At 51.8% G+C, this 4,441-nt stretch overlaps 1 pseudogene; it reads left to right on the top strand.

The window, feature by feature from the left end:
- The first annotated feature begins 1,405 nt into the window (after positions 1–1,405).
- LOC104998658 lies at positions 1,406–3,455 on the top strand (annotated as a pseudogene).
- Positions 3,456–4,441: the final 986 nt, after the last annotated feature.

The raw sequence follows: 4,441 nt of genomic DNA, 5'->3' as shown, positions 1-4,441 counted from the left end.
TAATTGGTTGATTGGCTGTGTCTGGTTTTTTTTTTTTTTTTTTTTTTTTTCAGCAGAAAATTCTCGAGAAACAAATGAAAAAGATTCCTACCTGACAAACTTTTAAGACTTCATATCACTGATGAGAAAGAGAAAAATATAAGGAAAAAACCCTTTCTATCTACAAAGTAGCAAGAAAATACACTAATACACTAAGGAAATACTAATTTCATTTACAACTCAATGTATAATATATGGGAACAGGCAATTCTACTAACAATTCAATATTTGGGGGGAGGTAGCTGAAAAGCTAACTTATCAATAAATTATTAATATTAATGGACAAGATAATTCAGAAACAGAAATACTGTGTAATTAGGATGTGGCTGGTTTATATATGGATCAGCACATAATGAACTCTAAATTTACCAAAATCAGAACAGAGTAGCATAGGTAACCAGTACCAACAGAAATACAGAAGTAGATACCAATACATCTGTAAACTTAGTACATGCTAGTTTCGACAACAAAAGTCATTGGCAAAGAGAAAGATTAAGTGCTCCTTGGAAATTCACTCATTGAAATTATAATGATGGGGACCTTTAAAGAGCAGATTTTTAAGTGCTTACTACTTCTTCTTTGCAATTTTCTCATTTTTTTTAAACAATAAACATATGTAAAATATTATGAAGTTATCAAAATCGTGGGGGAAATAACAGGATAAACAGAATTCAAAATGTATATACATTTAATAAAATCACTACAAATTAAATTTATATTTCAAATGCTCTGGTTAATTAGTATATGAAAGTTGTTCAAATTTAATAGTAGTTTAAGTCAAATCCAGTGTGAAATATTTGCTTGCATTTTTAAAACAGCAGGTTCAGGCCGGGGCGATCAGCCCTCAGGAAAGTGGATGGGTCCGAGACTGCCCGGTGTGATCCCGTGGGCCCGCGTGTCCTCGCGCTGAGCTGTCATCACCGCCGCGCACCTGAGCCCGCGCCCTCACCCCTCCAGCCCTTGCCGCGAGAAGACGCGCTGGGGCTGGCGACCCGGGGGGAACCGTACCCGCGTCCCTCTGCTGCCGCCATGCAGACGCGGCCCCCCAGGGACTCGGGCGGATGCGGCGCCCTCAGAGCCTTTTGTGTGTCCAGCTGGTGGCGCGTTGGTTTGGAAGATGACACCCAACGGAGACAGACTTCTTCTCATTGTTCATTTGCTCAGTCGTGTCCGTCTCTCTGCCATCTTACTGACTGCAGCATGCCAGGCTTCCCTGTTTTCCCGGAGCTTGCTCAAACTCATGTCCATTGTGTTCATGATGCCATCTGACCGTCTCATCCTGTGTCAACCACTTCTCCTCCTGCTAGTGGCTGGAAAAGTATGGCATAAGTCCGATGTCTGTGTCTGCTTCCCCTAGGTCAAGAAATTATCTCCTTAAAAGGCAACATACTATGCATGCTATGAATTGTATCTGCTTGGTCAGTGATAAAGGAAGTAGGAATAGCAACACAGCAGCTGGATGCATGGTTGGGCAAGCACCACCACCAACTCCTCTCCACCCACCGACCAGGTTCAAACTCCTTAGAAGGGTTTCCTCTTTCTCCTCCCCCTCCCCCTCCCCCTCCGTTGACTGGAGGGCCTCTGGTCCCTCTCCCCACCCCAGAACTACCCTCAACCTCTCACCTGAACAGCTACAGCCACCTTGGTAAGAAAAAGTGAATGAGAAGCTTCTTTTTTTAAATTGGAAAACCATTCCAGAGGACCAGGTTCATAGCAAAACCAACATCTGGACCTTGGCACCAGACAACAGCATCAGTACCAAATCGACACAGGGACCACCCAGAAGCTGTTTGGGCAGCAAGAAAATACCACCAAGTCTTCCTCTTCTAGGAGAGGAAGGCTTTAAAATTGTCCTTCAGGAAGGCCAGAGAAGAGATTACTATCTTGGATGCAAAACAGAGCATGAACATTGGGATATTTCTTAAGTTATTTAAGAATTCTCCTTGGTCCATTGAAGAAGACATTCACCAAGGAAAGAGTGAGCATGATGGACCAGAGGCATTGTGAGAATTTCTTAAGCTTTTGCCAGAGTCAGAAGATATGAAGAAATTAAAAGCATTAAGTGGAGACATGGCCAAGCTGTCCTGGGAAGATCCCTTAATTCAGATGCCAAACTACTCACTGCGGATTGAAGTCATGGTGCTAAATTAGAATTTTTGCCTTCTTCTTGTCTATACACAGACATGATGCTTCTCAAAACTGCTACAAAAGAGCTGATGTGTGTGAGGAACTACATTCGATATTATTAATATACTTGGTGCTGCAAGAAGGGAATATCATGATTGCAGAGGGGGCATGCTAGCAATGCAGTGTGATTTAAACTGTCTTCTTTGCTCAACTTGGCAGACAATGCAAATAAACCTATGGTGAATCTCCTGCGTTGTTGCACGGGAAGCCCAAAAGGAAGATGCCGTGCTTCTGAACTTTTCTGAAAAGTTTCATCGTGTTCTCAAGGATGCTAGATTATCTCTGGAAAATACGAAGGCAGGGTGCACTCTCTCTTTTTTAAAAATACAATTTTATTTATTTATGGCTGTGCTGGGTCTTCCTTGCTGCACGCAGGGTTTCTCTACTTGCAGGAAGAGGGGGCTACTCTCTAGCTTTTCAATCCCGTGGCTTCTCTTGCTGCGGATCTCTGGGGTCTAGGGCGCTGGGGCTTCGGGAATTGCAGCAAGTGGGCTCAGTAGTTGTGACCCACGGGCTTAGCTGCTTCCTGGCTTTTGGGATCAAGACGAGATCTCTAAAGAACATCCAGCGGGGTGGTGGGTGGGTGTCAGTGGACGAAGATTTTCTTCTTTCAATGTGCCCTGGAAAAGCTGGGGCGCTGGAAGCAAGGGCTCGAAGACAAGCCGCAATGCCTTCACGGACTTCTTTTGTGAAGACAAAGACACCGCGCAACTGGACAAATGCCTCCAGATAGTCAGTGACTTTGTGTCAGATTCAAAGAAGCGGTGAAGGACAACCGAGACCACGAGGCGCAGGAGCTGAAGTAGCGGCTGGGGAGCTGGGGATTCGGCTGGAGCAGCAGAGAATGACTCTGGGCTGTTGACCGAGAGGAGCGCGAAGGACCCGCCCGCTTTCCTCCACCCCACCACCCAGCGCCCATTAGCCCTTCCTACCAGACCCTCAACGCCCGCCGCTCCAGCCTCTCCCTGGGCGCCTCGGACCCTGAGCTTCTAATTTTCGCGGAGAGAGCTCCCCTGGCAGCCCCGAGGAGGAGCTCAAGTTCAACAGCTCGGCCGGGAGCTACCCCCAGCGGGACCCGCCCAGCGGAGCCTGGAGAGCCTAGGGACCAGGACCCCAGCCCAGCGTTCAGACCTCTGGCCTCGGAGAGCCAGGAGGAAGCCCCCGAACCTGCCTTGGCTTGGCCGAGCCAGTCCCAGCTCTCCCCGCACCCTCGGCCAGAGGACCCTCCTCCGTCTTACCCGGGGTTCAGCGCAGTGGGCTCGAGTAGCGAGCCGGGGTCTGGGTCCCGAGCGGTACCCCCTACTCTCGCCGTCTGCTCTAAGGATTAGGGGGCATGAGCTGGTGACCGGACTGGCTCACTTCTACCGCCAGGCCCCCACGGCCCCGGAAGAGCCGGGCCCCTGACGGTGAATGACTTCAGCCCTGTAGAGCTGGCGTCTGTAGGGGGATGAGAGACTTAGTCTCCGAGCGCCTGAAAAGACAGCCTGACGCCCGTGCGGGCAGAGGTGCCCAGGGCGGGGGCGGGGGAATGGCGGGGCGGCCCCGAGGAGCCCAGGAGCGAGGGTCTGATATTTGAGGGTAGCAGTGACCCTGAGAACCAAGATCCTGGCTCTCGGTTCTAAGTCTCAGACACCACTGACTGCTCGCTGCCCCTGGACTGAGAGGAGGGAACCGACTCCAGACCCGAAGCGGGGGACCCGCAGGATCAGGGCGATGGGGGAGGGCTCCGTGTCCTCCGGAGCCAGGGAGACCGGAGGCAGCCAGGTCTCCTCTAACCACACCTGCATCCCACCTGGGGAGGCTCCCACTGCAGCCGAGAGCCCGGCTGGCTGCCACGGGGACCTGCCCAAGGACAGGCCGGCCAGAGGGAAGGAGGTGATGGCCCCCCGAAGAGGAACTCCCTCAAAGAGGCGTCGGCGTCTACTGCGGCTTCCGCGGTCACTGTTGCCCAGAGGGTCGCGGGGCCCGGGCTGGCGCTGATGTGCTGGGAGAGCGAGAGCGGGTGCGCTCCCCTCCACAACCTCCTCCCCCTGCTCTTCCCGCTGCAGAGGGCTCCCTTCGCAAGGGCTGGCGGCTGGGACCCGCCCGCGCCCCTGTTGAGCCGCAGCTGGTGAGGGGGCCTCCGACAAACTTCCGAGGAGGCCCTGGACAGCGGCCTGGCGGGGAGGGAGCCCCGCGCGCCACCCAGGACACCTTCAGGAAGCTCGGCTCCAAA

This window comes from Bison bison, unplaced genomic scaffold (genome assembly GCF_000754665.1).
Source record: "Bison bison bison isolate TAMUID 2011002044 unplaced genomic scaffold, Bison_UMD1.0 scf7180017864334, whole genome shotgun sequence".
In the NCBI taxonomy this organism is placed as follows: domain Eukaryota; kingdom Metazoa; phylum Chordata; class Mammalia; order Artiodactyla; family Bovidae; genus Bison; species Bison bison.
This window is presented reverse-complemented; position numbering and strand designations above follow the sequence as displayed.